Raw genomic sequence first — 18958 nt, 5'->3', positions numbered from 1 at the left:
ATAAAATTAAGACTTTCCGTTATAAATTGCTAGGAAAATCTACATTTCTAACTAGAATCCTATTAAAAAAACTGCTTACAGAAGGATTGCAGTCTTCTGTGTTTCATTTATGGAAAATTGCAAGTTGACGAGGAATTCTATTACCACATTGATGCCCTATGGTGTAAACTGAATGCCTTTATGAAGTAATGGAACTATGCAGTGACATACAATAGTCTTTTCAACTGCTGTTGGGGTGTTTAGTTCCTTTTAGTTCTTGCTCTCTCTGCTTTCAAGTTGCTCTCTACTTCCTCCTTCTGTCCCTTTTTGTACAATATGTTACTGTGTACATTATGCCTTGTCTCTTTCCCAAATACTTTGGTATTTCCCTGCTCCTTCTTCCCCAGACAACCCTTTGTTCTCTTTGCAAATACCCTTTTCCTTGGTTTCCAAATGCTGTCAGTCTGGCTTTTTCGTGATAACACTTTCATGCTTTACAGCATTAAAAATGATACTGCATGCCCTAGACCTTAATATGCTGTAGAAACACAGGACTGGCCATACATGCTACGTATGACATGGGTCCTCTTGGCAGCTATGTTTTCCTTTTACCGCCCTCCACACCTCCTCCATCTCTTGCCCACACTTTACTGGCCCTCCTTCCTAAACAAACTTAAAAAAATATATATATATAAATATATATATATATATATAACTAGCTGTAACTTGTTTTTCTTAGCATCTGGCCAACTGGGGCTTCAAACCCTTCTTTAATGTTTGGGAGAGAAGACAAACCTTTATTCGGTAGAACACCATCCGTATGCTTCTGTCTGAGGAAAGCGTTGTCGCTTTTTCCTCCACCAGAGAATACGTGTAGCACACAGGAAACTTGCACTGTTGGCTATCTGGACAGTGTCGTAACAAAGCACCCCACAGCCCCGGCGGTGCGGGGTGGGGAAGCTTCGGGGTGCCTTCTCAGCACAGTTCCCTCTCATGAGAGCTCCTGAGTGAGTTCGGAGGCGGCCTCTATATACTTTGCAGGAGGGTTACCTCAGTTTTCGTTTCGCCATTGTATCTGGAATTTAGAAGTATTGCCTTAGCGTAAGTGTGACCGCAATAAACTAATTACATGTTCGGTGCTAAACCAAGGCTATTAAGTTGCACCTGTCTCTGACATCTTAGAACTTGCTCTCATGTTTGGCATCGTAGACGAGAACATCTTTAACGGTTTTATGTTTTTTGATGATTTCAGTTTCAACAACTATATAGATAGCTCTTTGTTTCGGTGTTGGCAAATAAACTTAATTGGAAACCTGTGTATGACAATATACATTTACATTCTGTACTAGTGTGCTTCAGTTCATTTGCTTATTGGGCTCCATTTTTCCCTTGGTGTGATATTCACATAATAATATTCTTTTTGTTAATAAACATTTTCAGACTTCTAATGTGTTAGTGCCAATTTCTTTGCCAGCCTGGTGCATTGGCTTGGAAGGACTTGATCAAGATCGGGGCTGAAGTGCCAGACCCAGCTCCTCTCTACAACCACAGGCACCAGGCCAAGCTAGAGAATTCTCTGAACGGGGGGCACTTGTTGGAGAGCAGCGTGACGTTCGACTCACTGCTTGCATCTGAAAGCGCATGCATGCTTTATTATTCATGGTATGTAAAGTTTGATTGTGTTTATTGATAGGTAAATGTTTGAAGGGAACTTGGAAGGGGTCATCTGGGCAGTTGACAAGAGGATAACCCTTTGGGTAGGCGCAGGTGGAGTCCTAGAATTCGTGAGATTGCATAGGGGCAGTGGGCGTTCCAGACTTAGGAAGCTAGAGTTGTGAGTGAAATTCACAGAATAGAGAAGGCTGCAGAAAAATGCAAGAAAGACGAAGGAACAAACGAGTGTTTAGAGTTCCAGCCCAGACCCTTGTGAATGAATGTGCGTGTGTGAGGTGGATGCTGGCCTAGCAGTACTGGAACCTCTGCGAGCCTCAGCTGGCTGTGATCAGGGAACGTCGAAAGCAAAGGGGTCAGTGGCCAGGTGTGCAAGCAACTTCCCTACATTCCTCCATAAGAACAGATGGGAAAGGGCTGCTAGTTCTACCCTCGCCCTTTACCTTTCTGTCCAACCTCTTCGGTGGGATGAGCTGCAGTGCAAGGCTGGTGGACACCACAGTGTTTTTCTGGTGGTGGATGAGGGTCTAGTCAGGGAAATGGGAGGTAACACGTCTGAGCAGGCAAAGGTCCCAGGGAAAGGGGCATCCACCCATGTGATGTACGACCAGTATAGCAAAAACGTTTGTAGTGGGTAGAGCTCACTAAGGAGGATGGGAAGAAGTCCTTTCCAGAGGAAGGTATGGTACATTTAATCTAGAACACTTGCATAGCTGCAGAAAAAGATAAAAAGAACCTTAGAGTAAAATAGACAATGAGTAATGGCCAGTCTTCCTAATTGGCATGAGGAAGCCAACAAACACAAACAAGGGTCTCAGAAGTGAGACGTGAGAAAGGCTCATGGCAAACTCAAAAAACAAATTATCCATTTGAGGGATCGTGTTTGAGCTGGTACCCCTATTGATCAGTTTCCTTGTTATTTGTTTTTCCAAATCAAGGTCCTCATTTACAAAGTTTTGGTGCAGGGCAGCGTTTTAGCCCTTTTTGCTGCGCTTTCCTGCATCAAAACAAAAGGGCAGGAATGGGCTGTATCTGCAAGATACAACGCATTCCTGTCCTTGTCCCCTGGTGCTGGCGCACAAACTGCATTCGTGCGCCAGTGCAAGCACCCTTGCACCATGGTGCAAGGATGTGGGGATTATTTTTGTGGGACACCTTCCTGCACAAAAACAATCACAAGAGGCGTTTTCCTCCTATGTGTGCTGAAAAATGCAGCACACATATAAAGAGGAAAAGGGGAGAAATAATGTTATTTCTGTCCGTTGTGCCACCCTTATGGCACCCCTGGGGTGGTGTAGGAAACTGATGCATTCATCTGGAAAAAAGTCAGATTCCATAGGTGTTGCATGGGAACACGACAGCAACACCCATGGAATGCCCCTTTCACGAAGAGTAATGCATGAAAGGGTGCAATATCTACATATGGCCCTGCAGAATACATGAGGCACCAGTGGCGCCGACCACCTGTAAATGAGGCATATGTCTGTAAAGTTGCAGCAACAAGAAGGCAAAGCAGAGCAAGTGTTGGATGTTTTCAGTTTCACCATGCCGGCAGCTGTGCTGGGGCATTGGGATGGGCCACTAGTGGTAGCAGCTAGAAACTGATAGTGGGAAGGGTGCCAGCAAACGATGCACATACTAGTGCAGTGATTGAGGATGGTGCAGTGTGCATGAGACAAGAGACTGGTTCCACAACAATACACATTTTTTTGGTGCGCATTGCACACCAATCCGATTCAATGTTAGGCTTCGGACCAGCAGGACGTGCAGCCTGACCATAACCCAGAGTAGTCTGTGGCATTCCACTGCTTCAAAATTGAGATATTTTGGTAGAAACTCATGAAATGGTCAATATACTCCCTCGTCCACTGATATATACACAGATTCCTCAGTCAACCTATCTGATGCCCTCCTTTCCTCCATGGGAATACCTAGCGGTAGAAGAACAAGTTAACCTTTATGCCTTTTGGTCCCCTGCAGACCTCATTAATAAAACGTTTCCTACTTGTGAAAAGCCTATGAAATTCGGGGACAGGCTGTAATGGTTTTTGAATGGGCCAAGTGAGGTTAGAGATTGATTTGTAGTAGAGAGTAACTGTCCTTGACAGGCCCCTGGTTGCACAGCTTCTCTTACAGCTGCGACGGAAGCATCAGTAAATATTATAATAGAGGTGTGTACAGTCAAGACTGATCTAGGTTTTCAAATTGTACACAGAATAAAGATGAATCTCCTGTTGATTCCATTTATCATTTGAAAGATGTGTTTGAACTTTAGCCTGATATAGTTCAACTTGCTGAAAGTGCTAAGGAAGCTGCAATGCTGATTTTGATCCAGGTTGTAGTGAATCCTAGTTTGTTTTAATGGTATACAGGAGTTAGCTTAGCCTTCGGCTTGCAGACTCATGCCATCGTCACCCAGTGACTTTTACCCTACTTGGCTTGCTCTGTTTTAGCACATTTATTTAATTAAATCTTTTAAGGTGGCTGCCTTGTTTTGAGTTACGGCCCATGTTTTAGTTTTCATTATCAGTGTCACCACGCTAAGGCGTCAAGATCAAGTGCCAAAGATGAACAAACTGTAGGTGTTCACTTTAGGTACTTTCCCTCTTCATGTTTTCGAGGGAATTGTTTATATTAATTACCATCCTAAGCTGCCTTGATATCTACTGTTTCGGAATAAACCTACGTCAGGAGTCCAAGTAGATCTGTATAAATACTCCTCACTTAAACAGATAGTCAGAGGGTTCCCGACCAGATGCCATCTCTGCTATCGATGCTACACGTTGCCTTGACGCTGACCCAGTCTTCATGTCCTTATAGAGTCCTTAATGTCACTACATGTTATTGCAAGATGGGGATTCCATTAATGACTCTTGTCTTTACCATTCTGTTTCTTGCACTGTTCATTATCCTAATCATTGCAGCCCATACAACTTATTGCAGATTGCAGTTTTGCTTAAATAAAACTTATTGAATCTTTACTGCATCTTCTGCATTGCCTGTGTTTGATTGCAACATGTTGTTAATGTGAGAAAGAGGTGATCTCCGTTTAACCACAACAATCCCTGAGATGTCACACTCTTGAGTCCATGCGTAAAGGCTGGCACAAATCACATTTTACTGTTTGGGTTTCTGGTGAGATGCTGCTTGTGAGCCAGAAGGGTTGGGATGAAAGTTGTGACTTGTAGGATTGGCATAGTCCCATACAAACCACCTGTCATCCTTAAACCAGCAGTCTTGGCTAGAGCAAGAGTCCAACTGTGACATGGCACCACCAACAATGGTGTTTAGGCACAAATTTATGGATTCCCTGATTATCGCTGTCGCACAGACAACAGGTTCCCTAAGTACCATTATACGGAGACGTCTGTGGTCTTAGGGAAGATCCTCAGCAGAACAGGATGCACCTAATTAGGCTGTAGGTTGTTCGAGCTTGCACTCATAAAAGGACTTTACCCCCCATTTGGTGTTCCATCTCTTTACCCATTTCACAATATGGCTAATGCCATGGACATTCCTGAGAATGCTAGATAAGCATTAACACTACTCCTAGTAGCGCATCGCTTAACAGAAGAGGGCAGGGATGTTTCAATTATAGTGGAAGCTAGTGAAGCTTACCAAACAGAAACATTTTATTCCTGGGTACATTTCCCAAGGAAGACAACACTACATTCACATTCCACACATACAGAATTGCAAACGTACCTATATGGTACCAAGCATACCAGTATCATGAAATACCGCTCACTTCTCAGGAGCATCAGAACTGGTTTGAAGGTGTACTACCACATGTAATACAACCCGTGAGATTAGGTCCCTTAGGTAGTGATGGACCAACGTGTACTATGTTTGTCACATACACACCTCACCCAGGTATACAAAATATGCAGGCAGCAGACCTGCAAAACTTATATCTTGAATTAGTAACACTTTACAGATGACTAGCTAAGTTTGTAATGCGAACTCTGAACACTACACCAGTGCGTCAAGCACCACCAGCACCTGCTGGATACCAATTGGCTACTGGGATTAATCCACAAACCATGCATACTATCATGAGTAAGGTACCCACAGAACGAGAAAAAATCCTGTTCTGGATAGCCCAGAAAACAAATCAGCTGGAATCCCCATGCGGGACCACAGGGGAAACAGAATTCTCCAAATGTGCTTGCACTTCGGAATGGTTCCCTCGGTGGAGGACTGTGCCACATCGGGTACATTCTTCACTGCAATATACACTACCACACATGGTACCCCGACACTTGTCAATTTACCAAAAGTGTTAAAACAAATACAGAATGAGCACGGGCTGCACCAACCCTAGATGTGGGGATAAAATTAATGTAAATTTGACGCAGTCTTCTTGATCATACTCAGTAACATTAAAGGAGAAGCAGTAACACTGGCTATATGCCAGTGTCTCCGAGAGATTCCACATCTGGACCGGGAGAAAGAGCTACCGAAAATTATTTCCTACACCTATACTACTATAGGACGGTATAGTTTGGGAGCCAAGCCGAAGAAGCTCGAATTATAGAGTACCACCCGTAAGGAAGGTTCTAAGCAGGCAAAGGAGGGTTGTAAGAAGCGCTGGGATAAGCAGAAACAATTTAAAGATAGCCGAAATCCAGAAAGCAGATTCTCCCCATCTGGAGATCTCCGAAAAGAGATGCACTCTCAGAAATGGAGAAAGTATAAAAGCTCCTGACAGATATACTGATTCACATCCCTCTCGTTCCTTCCAGGACACACCGGATAGACGTAGCGAGAGAGGGGGCCATCCAGAACTACGTCCTGAATACGTGAATCAGAAGAAAGACTCACCACAGTCTTCAGACAAAAAAGAAGATAAGTCCCCTAAACAAAAACCACAGTTTAAAAAGAAAAAAGTGGTACCACTGTCAATTAAACATGCCAGTACACTTGAGAACATTGCTGAAGAACAATGCATGGGCAGTGACACTGTTAGACAGTGCAGCAGCGGTCACAATATGTCGTCAGAGTCTGAAAGATCATCTGGATGTGACCGCAACTAGCAATTTCATTGCAGTTGAGACTGTGGATGGCTGCGTTCTCCCACCCGACAGGTTTATGATTTAAATATCCAAATTGAGGGAGACGTAGAGTGCACCATTGGTGTGATATTCTGGGATGAACTTAGTTGTGATATCCTGCTGGCAGGAAGGGACTGGCCACATGAGCACGTCCGTAAGCTCCCCCATGGGGAAGAAGTAATTTTGCCTTCTTTCTCAGATCTTGTTCCGGAGGCGGTGAAACAAGCCTACGCTGTCAACTGGGCTTTGGCGCAGGCACCTGTGTTGTACCGCAATCATGTAGGTTGGGACAAGGACTCTCTTTGTCATGTAGTACCTATCAGGTCTACACCTCAACCTTAGCCACAATATCCTGTTAAACACGAAGCAAAAGCTCCACTGAGGGAGATCCTCACTCAGCTCGAGTACCAGGGAGTAATTGAGCCCTGTTGTCTCTGCAATGATTAACCCGTTATTCTCTGTTGCAAAACCAGACCATTCCTACATAATAGTCGTAGATTACAGACACTTAAACAGTCATACACATACATACGCTATACAAAATTCACATAGCACAGCACTGATTAACAATATAGTGCGGAAAAAATACAAAACAACGTTGGATATTTCCAATGGGTTCTTCTGCCAGAACTTAGCACACGAAAGTCGGGACCTGAGTGCATTCTCATTTGGCTCACAGAAACACTTCTTCAGCCCAGGACTGTTCTCAGCCTGAGTAATGTCAAAATTACATGATATTGATCCCGAGGTGGTGTCCTACATGGATGACATCTATCTCACAGACGATATCCTCAACATTCATCCTGTAAGGGTTGATCGGATCGTTTTAGGATTCGCAGTCCTTGGCTACAAATTAAATTTTAGGAAAACTAAAATAGCCTTTCTCAGCGTACTGTTCCTGGGATACGAGCTATCAAACGAAGGGAAGAGCCTGGCCCGCACTTTCTAGAGAAATGTGCACAACTTCACCAACCTAACACTCTCAAGAAACTACAGTCTTTACTTGGTTTCTTTAATTTTGGCAGAACATACATTTCTGACTATGCACAACGTATCAAGTCACTTTATGACTTAATATTCCCAGATTTTTCTAGCAGACAGTGAACAGGTGAACACAGATGCATCCAGACATGCTAGAAGCCAAACACTTGAATACACAAATTTGGTCATCAGAATAATTGCTAGTGCCATTGGGCTTACTTATGTCACCTTTAACGAGGGCGACACAGTGCCCATAGCATATAAATCACATTTATACTCCAATGCAGAACAATGTTTTGCACCCACAGAAAAAAATCTAACTGCAGTTCAAATGGCTGTCATTAAGGAGCGGCCACTTGCCCAAGGAAAATGGATCATTGTCGTTACTCCGGTGCCAGCCTTATAGGCCGTCAACAAAGCAAGCGTTCCTAACGCCAAAGCATTACATCCACGTTGGATTCAGTGGGCAACGTCCCTGACCGCCACTGATGTTGACTGCATCTTTGATCCAAAACTTCAGACACAAGAAATTCTCCAATATGCACAGGAGTATCCTGCTCCTCTAGATATTTTGCCACTTGACAGATACCATACTGTTATTTATACTGATGGTTTAGTACAACCAGCTGTAGGTGCCAAACATCAATATTCAGCCACTTGCGCAGCTGTGAGTGGAGTGATGAAGGATTCAGTTTGCCACATTCACAATAGCTACACGCAGACCCTAGGGGACTGCACACCTCAGCTGGCTGAACTTAAACCACTTCTTCTAGGGCTAGAGCACACAGAGCCAGGATTGCTGACTTTCATTGTGTGTAACTCATACTACTGCATCCAGTCCTACAATGATTACCTCAATCATTGGAAGCTGAACGGGTTTAGAGATTCCAAGGGGAACCCCATAAAAAAACAAAAGATTGTGGGGAAGGGTGGCTGATCTTAAAGATAAGCTACTGTGTGTCCATGTAGTGCATACATTGTGCCACCAACGTGTAGGAGTACACGTTATCGGCAATACTTTGGCTGACGAAGCAGCCAAATCTGCAGTAGCTACGGCTTCTGTGGCTGCAGTGACTCATTCTCAGACGAGATTGGCTAGTGAAGTTCTGACTGCCGTGAAAGCTTCAGCTGAGGGCAAGTCTCTCCCAAAAGCATACCCTACAGTGAACAGAATGTTGCCCATGCAACACTTCCTGCCTTTGGAGATTGAGCGATCCCCAACGAAGACCAGAGATTAGATCTAATAAAAGCAGCGCATGAGGGTGTCGCTTCTGCTCATGCTGGTATCTCGGCCACAGTAACACTCTTACAGAAACGCTTCTGGTGGCCAGGTATATACAAACAGACAAAACAATACAACCTTTGTTGTGACATTTGCCAGCAAATAAAGGGCTCTAATATCAAATGCTCACCGCAGACATCCTTTTTAGTATCCAGCAGGCCACTACAATGTGTGTACCTGGACCATTGCGGTCCATTCCAACCTGATGGTGCATACAAATACATCTTAGTCGCTGTAGATTCTTGTTCTAGATTCCTGTGGGTATAGCCTCAGCGGTCGGCTGACGCTTGAACTGTTATAAAAGACTTGCTGATCTTTATCGGTACATATGCGGTTGCAGCATTCCATTTGGACCAGGGCCCTGCATTTTCCTCTATGGCATTCAGGTACGCCATGGGGACAATGGTTGTTGAACTCCATTACTCCTCACCATACCATCCCAAGGGAAATTCGGTTGTGGAGAGGCGGAACTGTGATCTAAAGCAGTCCTTAACAGGTAGAGTATTAGGTTCTGGCCGCAGTTGGCTTCATCACCTATATGGGGTCCAGAGAGCTCTGATTAATCTGCCAAGACAGTCCTTGGGGGATGCACTCCTTATGAGGTTCTCTTTGGTATACCTATGTATGTCCCAGATCTTGATGCCTCTGGTTTGGTGGCAGCAGACACACCTTTTGACATAAATTAATATCTCACTGTTTTACAGGAGCTTCAGAAATGTTGTGATGTAAATCATCCGCCAGTGCTGCCACCTTAGGAATAAGGGATTTACCAACAACTTCCACTGGCTGGATTCCTGAAGTTGGGGATTTAGTTTGTTAGAAGATCGCTGTGAAGAAGGAATTCAGCCCGTCCTACAGAGCACCAGTCCCAGTCCTGGGAGTACAAGGTTCCAGAATTGTCATCTTACCACCACTGCCTGGTTCCAGAGCAAACAGATTAATTTCCATTGATGATGTCAAAGTTCACGATGTGGACGATCCTGCACAGTAGACCCATGGGTCCCTTGGGTAGTTCCCGATCCCCTCTCACTACCCAACAGGACATACTTCTTCAAAGTAGAATTAACAACACTACTTCGGACTACATAACAATGTCCAACGATGCTACAAATACCTCCTCGACCGTGGGATGGGCGGAAAATGAGATCTTGCTGATTCCAGTTACCATTCCAATGACCGCACCTGTCCAGGATTTGGCTGTTTTCTACACCAACACTACACAGACTGATGACACCGTCTACTATGAACCTCCACTTGAAGTGGACCCATCCACCAGTAATGCACCTGCTCCTGCGTTTGCAGAGACTGCTTCTGGTTATTTCCTCGATATTGATGACTTTTCTTCAGACTCATCCAGTCCAGTAATTGACAATGTTTCCAAGACATGTAAGCTGTATCTATGGCTTAAAAATAACTATTTAATTCATCCATGGAACTATTTATGGTTCTGTCTGACACTTTTTGCATTGTTTCTATGGTTTGGTTTTGTGACTGTTTTCTTTTTGCTTATAAATGGTCATTACCTTCCTGAACACTCCTCTGTTGAGCTTGTGGATGAAGTATTAACTCCATATCATTCCTCACATAAGGTCCGAAGAGACTTGTCCCTGGTGAATATTTCAGCTGTGCCGATTTCTGATGGTATTGTTTGTGACAACTTTCCATTTGATATATATGGGCCCACTGAGGTCATTCAAATTCCATATGTATTTAAAATTTCTATGACAGATGTCATTACACCCGGTGTTGTATCTGATGATTGGGATGTCCAGACAGTTGATTCCATGTTAACTGAAATGAAGGACTATTCAGTGTTTGAAAGTGATGATGTAAATAGACATCCAACGAATTACGGGGAAATGTTCAGTTACAATAACTGGGGACATTACTACCTGCACCGTGCCACTAGACACAGACTAGTACTTAGTGGGAACACTGTTCAACACCACCTGTGGGGAGACCAAAACGTTATTCATATAAGTTTACATATTTTTCTTGGCATGAAACAGAAAACCTGAGTCATATTATTTCAAATTACCTCCTTCAAAATCGGAAAACTTTTGCTAACTGATACAAAGCTGGTCTATTCAGATTCCTTTATTTCCCGTCTTGCAGTTGATGGTTTCGAATAATGGAAGAACACTATTGATTTAAAAAGTATATGGGGAACACAAGATTGGCAAATGCAGGGTAGGGAGGCTTTATTTAGAGCATGCCTGATTCCTGTGCAAATGATCATTTTAAATTACACCATTCAACAGACATCCCGTATGGGGTTAACAAAAATAAAAGAAATGAACACTCCCAGTATCCCCACACCGGCGAAGTTTAATGATTGGCAATTCTTCCTGAATGACACAGATGAAGAGCTAGATGCAAAGGTTCAGGCTGGTGCCTATAATTCTTTACTTTACAGTCACAGTGGGTGGTTGATTTGGCCAATAGACATCAATGGATGTCAGGCATGTTTTTTTTAATTCCTATGGGGATTTCAAGATTAGCCAGCCAGAACCTTGTTTTGTCTCGGGTCAGCACACTGGTATAGTTACAATATACAGTGTGGGTAAACTGTGCCAACAATGGGTACAGTCTAATACATTAGCTGCAGTTAAAGAAAATCTTAGCACTCCTGAAGATGTAGACTTGCAGGAATTTTTGTTAGGTCCGAGGAAACAGCGCTCTAAATGATTCATCTATGCTATGTATAATGAGATCTGGAAGCTATCTCAGATAGAAGCTGCTTCACGTTTAAGGCAAATAGATAAGGAAAACATAGAAAAGGCTTTAGCTGTTGTCGATAACGACATGAATACTTTGTCCAACCGGATTTACTCCATGTCAAACATAGGCCCTCATTATGACATTGGCTGTAAATCCCGTTTACCGCCATGCTGACGGTCGCCAACTTACCGCCACAGTGGCGGATACTCGTTCACCATATTATGAGACACACACACCAATCCGACAGAATACAGCCACATACACAAATCCACCAGACCAAAGGTCAGTGATAAAATGGCGGTCCCAACACCTATACCGTTATGCCAACAAAACAACGCCCTCCCCATTATGATCCACAAATCACCACGGCGGACATTCAACTGCAGTAAACCATTGACAGTATATACCACCACGCTCAGAATGGACACCCACATACAAAACAACACTACATTGGCCAATACAAATACACACACCACACCACTATAAAACACACACTCACATTACACACAACCCTTTACAAACAACAATTGCCGACAAGAAACTGAGAAGAGCACAGAGACAACTAGACACACACACCACCTACACCCAGACACCCCTCATGCACTCCACATCACACACCCCACCACATTACCCAACACACCCTCACCAACACACATCACACAACATCCATGGCACCACAAAGGCACCCCTTTTTCACTGAGAAGTTAAGGGTCATGGTGGAGGAAATTGCCGGGTAGAGCCACAGCTCTTTGGAGCACAGGTACAGCAGATTTCCATTGCAAGAAAGATGGAGCTACGGCAGAGAAGCGCGGACAGGGTCAACGCTGTGGGACAGCACCGAAGAACAGGGACGTCATCAGGAAGAGGTGGAACGACCTACGGGGGAAGGTAAGTTCCATTGCAGCAAGACACCAGCGGACTGGCAGTGGACCCGCACCTCCTCCCCAATAGCGCACAGCATGGGAGGAGCAGGTACTGGCATCCTGAGGGATTCGCTGGAGTTGCCGGAGGACTGGACACTGGTAAGTCAATATTTACTACCTATCAACACGCCAAAACCTGCATGCCATCGTTGGAGCAGATATGTTCATTAAGACATTATTAATGACTTATATGTATGTTCACTAATGAGAAAATGCATGGAGAAATTAATAACAGAAAATAATGTGTGCGTTTGAAAAATGTGCCCTCAGGGTATGATCACCATGTGTACTAAAATAACATAAAACTATGCGAAATTATGAAAATATATGAGATAAATGTACTAATATGTCATAATGAGATGTATAACCTATGTTTGTATTAATTCAATAGTCTTAAATTAGCTGAACCAGAGGCCTAGTTCCACTGGGGCTTGCTCGCGCTGAACATGGAGAATTCGAACACCTTGCAAAGAACTGGTAACCGGGGAAGAGACCTTGAACCGCTCAGAGTTCAAGTCGCTTAGCTAGAACATTCTGCAATGTACCGACGGACAGGAGATGGTGAAGACGAAGACAATTTGAAACAATTATGTGTAGTGTAGGCTAAATGTAATTTCCCAGGACTTGAACAATAGAAGCACTGACTAGAGAGTCATGTGCCACAATTTTGATACCTGAAGAGGTGGATGATGTCCTCATCGCAAGAAGAACCAATCAGCGTTTTGTGAAATATAATAATACGATTTGGTAAATAAAAACTATAAATTAGAGTCATATATTTCGACCGATTGACCAATTATCAATTATTGGGATGGACTGGGAGACCCTAATAAAAAGTCATGACAAGGGGCTAAGACATCAGAATTTAGGCGAATCTGGAAAGAGATTGATGATGTCAGGAGACGCTGGCCGAGGTGCTGATATTGGGCTCATACTCTTTGAGCTTGATCCATAGCCCACTGATTGATGACCTGAAGACGAAGACTGACTTGTTGCTGATCCATCCGGTATAGGTAGCTATGAAAATGTGACTGACAATTTTGTGCCTTTTCTTCTAGGTACCAACTGCGCTGTTTTATAGAGATTCTCACTTAGGTAGAATTTTTCTAAATTGATGTTTTCTCTAAATTGTTTTCACATGAAGACCCACATGCTAATGCTAATCTTGGTTAGGTAGGCTGTCAGGGGTGACATTGACGGTGACAAATGACTGACAAACTAAATTGCTGAATTACATTCTTAGTGCTGATATTCATAGCTTATGGTATTTCATTGTCGCATATATTTCCTTTGAGACAAATGTTTTTCTATTAACGGATTAATAAAGATTGATTAATAAAGATTAAATTAACAGATAATTAGAATTTTAATCAATAGGGAATAAACCTTGTTAAACTTTCTTTGTGTAGTGGTTGGTCTTGATTAGTATGATTAACGTTGTATTTTAGAGAGTGTTTCCTTGATTATTGATGTCCGTTATTGATTCAGTAGCATGACTAGGTTACTCCATGCTATTCAAAAGAATAATCGACCTATACGCGTCCCCTTGTAAGTTTACTTACTAAGGAATGGGCGCGCTAGCAACATCTCAAACCCACACCCTCACCCCCATCACTCCACTCTATCCTACACACTGCTCCCTCACTTCTGGCTAACCCAAATGCCAAGCCCCACATGCCATACCAATGCATGGACACCCCTCCCAGCCCTTCATGGGCACCCATCACTAAAGCATGCACAGCATATGGAACCTAACATACCCACAATACATCACCATACACAAGCAAAAGCTGGCAGGGTAACAACAACCATAGAGGGGAGCTAGGGAAGTACAAATGTCAGACTCATGAAGCATAAGATAATTTACATCCCCACAGGTACCTCAGCCAATGTCAGTGGAGAGAAGGTGCCACCACTATCCATTCCCCCAACAGAAGATATCCCCCAGTGATGACAGTAACTCTGGACTTCAGGATCCGGAGGACCTACCTGACCCATCAGGGACCACCGGTCAGTCGGTCATCCAAACCCACTCACAGACCACCCCAGAGCCTCCCCCATCAGGATCCAGCACCACAGCACCCACCCAGCATACCCACACCTCTGTCCCCACGACACGTCAATCAGCAGTGCGCCCACCTGTGCAGGGACCCCGGGCCACACCTCGCCCACACGACAATCAGGGACCTAGGGTCTATGGCAATGGGCACACCTTACAGGGTACAGAGGCAGAGGCCCACAGGGACACTGGGAGGACTGCTGTGCACCAGGGGGAGGACAGGAACGGGGAACCAACTCTCCAGGAGGCCCTCTCCAAGATCCTGTCAGCCTACCCAGGACACGATGGGCCAGATCCTTGACAACGTGCAGGAGAACAGGCGGCTGCAGGAGGGACAGTATCAGGGGATCAGGGAGGACTTGCAGGCCATCAACAACACACTGATCGCCATAGCAGGGGTGCTGGCAGACATGGCCAACATCATGAGGGAGGCAACAGCACACCAGCGGGTCCCTACAACTAGCCAATCCATCAACCAGCCCTCCACTTCCGCTAGTGGGCAGGAGGCCCTGCCACAGGACCCAGAGGCCACCAGAACCCCTCCCCCTGCAGAAGGTCAACAGCCCTGCAAATGTTCCCTGCAACCCAGACAGAAGCCAAAGACACTTGCCAAGAACACCGCCAGGAAATGAGACTCTCCTGATTGTCCCACTTGTGTCCTACACTGTCACCTTGTCCACTTTCAGTTGCTATAGCTTCCCTTCCTATGTCCCCCTTGGACACTGCACCTGTGCTACAAACAGACTGGAACAATACCCTGGACTGTCCTCCATCATCTCCCCATTCCACTGCACTTTACCCTCCATTTATTAGCACTACAATAAACACCCTTGGACAAACTTCGACTACTAGTATTTCATGTTTTGAAATTTTGTATTGATTGAAACAGCTACATCCATGGCCTGTACATAGTGAGAGCAGAGAATGAATGACCTGTTTCTGGCTTTTGTGGTCACATCAGGACATTGTTGTCATATCACCAACATCTGTAAAATGACAGTCCATAGGTAACAGTAAGTAGAGGAAACAAGTGGGTAATGCCAGCATGCCAATGCCACACAGAATACAATAGTCATGGAAATGTGAAGTTTCACTGTCTCACCTGTGTGTCATTGGAAGTACTGATGGATTACTAATGTTCTGTTGCAACATCCTCATCCTCTGCCTCCTCATCCTCACTGTCCTCAGGGTCCACTGCTGCCACAGGGGCAACTCCAGTTTCCTCCTCCTGCAGAAAAGGTACATGGCGTCTGAGGGCCAGTTGTGCAACATGCTGCATGCCACTACTATCTGGCAGGCCTTCTCGGCTGTCAGATGGAGGCACCAGAACCTGGCCTTCAGGAGGCCAAAGGTTCTCTCAATTATCCTTCTGGTTCGCCCATGTGCCTCATTATAACGTGCTTCAGCCCTTGTCCTGGCATTCCCGACAGGGGTCAGCAGCCACGATAGGTTTGGGTAACCAGAGTCACCTGCAAATATTGAGGGACAACATTTAGCCACACACTAGCCTATTTGGCCAACAGCATAGGCATACACCAACATACACTGGTTGGGTATCAAGGCTCGCCTATAAGCCACACCCTGTGCTTCTGTAGCTGGGCCATAACATTTGGGATGCTGCTATTCCTCAGGACAAAGGCCTCATGCACTGACCCAGGATACTCAGCATTGACGTGGGAGGTGTACTGGTACCCCATGCACACCATATGCACGTTCATAGAGTGGAAACTCTTAAGATTCCTGTATATCTGTTCATTCTGCCGGGGGTGGGGGGGAACAAACGCAATATGTGTACCATCAGTCGCCCCAATTATATTGGGGATATGTCTCATTGCATAAAACCAGACCTTTACAGTGGCCAAATCTTCAGTCTGGGGAAAGCTATGTAGCTACCCATGTGTTTTAACGTGGGCGGACAAGACTCTTGCAGCACCATTGAGAACATTGGCTGTGACATTCCTGCTGTTAAGTCCCCTGTCACTTGAAAGGAACCAGTTGCCAGGAAATGGAGTACTGATAGAACTTGCACAAGAGCGGGGATCCCAGTGGGATGATGGATAGCTGATATCAGGTCCGGCTCCAACTGGGCACACAGCTCTATGATTGTGGCCCTGACCAGTCTGTAGGTGAGTTTGATGTGCCTGTCCTCCAGTGTAGCTAAGTCCACCAGGGGTCTGTACACAGGGGTATGTCTCCAGCACCTTTTCATCAGCAGCAGTAGGTATCTAAGGGATACAAGAGTGAGTAGGCTGTCACAATTTGATCAACAATACCACAACAGCAGTCCACATCATGAAAGCATGTTTTGGGACAGTGGAATTGAAAAGTATGTGCTTTTTAGCCTGTGACACAGCAAGTATTGATAGGCCTGTCCCCCCCCCCCCCTGAAATGGCAACCGCCTGTCCTGTATGGAGGGACATATGGAAGTGAGGTAAATCCGCTGACGTTGTGCACCGTGGGGGTAGGCGGTCGCGAACCGCCGTGCAATTCTTAATTGGATATTATTGGGCCCTATGGGAAACAGTGGCCAATGGGTATGTACGCCGGCGGTGACGGTATACACCACTGCTGACGTGACTGCCATTTTATATCTCATTCCTCACTCGTTTCCTGACCTTCCACAGAAAAAGACCTACACTACAGGTGCTGCTGTGACCTGTGTCTGGAACCTACAATGGCCCGTGTGACCAGGGAAAGGCCCCAGCCATCATTTCTGCGGAGTTGGAGTGACTGGTGGATGGGGTCCTTCCCCAGTACAGACTGCTGTATGGGCCTCCAGACCAACAGGTGAGTACGCTGTTGGCACGATGCATGTGGCATGAATGCATGGAGATGTGTTTGAAGGCATCGTGTAAGGGTGGGTGAGGGTGGGGGGATTTTCTCTTGGCGGTGTACATGTTGTGAGTTGCCCTATGGGTATTACATTGTTGATGGGATTGGGTATGGTGGGCCGTGTGTGTGACAGGCTGGACTGTTTGTTTAATTGCATTCTCCTGTATGTATTACCTCTCAGCGCCCATCAAAAGAAGGGATTATGGCGTGCCATTGCCCAGGACGTGCGGACCCTGGGGGTCTATGGCAGGTGGAGCACCCACTGTCGGAAACGGTGGGAGGACCTGAGACGCTGGGCACGGAAGACCATGGAGGCCCAGCTGGGGATGGCCTCCCAATGAGGAAGGGGTGCCTGTCGGACCCTGACCCCCCTGATGGCCTGCATACTGGCAGCGGCCTACCCAGAGCTGGATGGGCGCTTGAGGGCATCACAGCAGCCCCACAAGGGGGTGAGTACAGTGGGTATCAATAAATGTTTTGGCTGGTGGGGTGGTATCCAGGTGGTGGTTGTGTGTTAGTGGGTGCCCCTAAGGCAGGCCCGACATAACAGCGTAGGTCTTCTGAGGGCTAAGGGTTGCATGGCAAATACAAGTAACCTAGCTTGTTAGTATTCACTTCTAGACAGAGCTGCATGTGTCCCAGGTGTGCTCCAGTTGGCGGTGTGTGCTCCTCCTCATGCTTTTGTGGCCAGCGATATCACTGGTAGTGCAATGCATGGTGTGTAGGCCTGTTCCCTGTGTGTGAGGGTGATGTGTACGCCAAAGGTGGTGTTGTTGCAGTCATTGACCCAGTGTATCCTTTGTCTCCCCCCCTTTCTTGTTTTGTCATCCTGTCCTTGTGTGCATTAGCATCATCTGGCGGAAGAGCAGAGGCACCGGCGACAGAGGGCACTGCATCCCACAGGACCCTGGAGGCAGAGTCAACCAAATCCAAGGAAACCAGTGGGACCGAGGGGGGTGAGGGGAGCACCACAGCGGAGACTGGAGGGGATGACCCTGGCTCAGATACCTCCTCCCATGGGAGCTCCCTGGTGGTGGCGGACACCTTTGTGACCACCCCAGCTGCAGGTACAGCTGCCACCCCGTACCAGCACCGCCGTCCCAGTAGCCCCTCAGCGAGTTGCCTGTGCCCGCTCACCCAAGACGGTGGGCATCTCCTTCGCCCCAGGCTCCTCAGGCCCTGCCCCAGAGAGCCCTGCTGCACTGAGTGAGGCTATGGACCTCCTGAGATCCATCTCTGTTGGGCAGTCAACCATTGTGAATGCTATCCAGTGGCTGGCATCCCAAATGCAGCAATGTAATGCATTCCTGGAGGGCATTCATGGTGTTTTGGCGGCCCAACAGATATCGATTTAGGCTCTGGCCTCCTCTCTGATGGCAGCCATCGCCCCTGTTTCAGCCGTCCCCCATCCAACTACCACTTCCTAGTCCCATTCTCCTCAACCCCAACCCATAC

Source organism: Pleurodeles waltl, chromosome 2_2 (genome assembly GCF_031143425.1).
Source record: "Pleurodeles waltl isolate 20211129_DDA chromosome 2_2, aPleWal1.hap1.20221129, whole genome shotgun sequence".
Lineage (NCBI taxonomy): Eukaryota > Metazoa > Chordata > Amphibia > Caudata > Salamandridae > Pleurodeles > Pleurodeles waltl.
The sequence above is the reverse complement of the archived record's forward strand: the minus strand, read 5'-3'. Positions refer to the sequence as shown.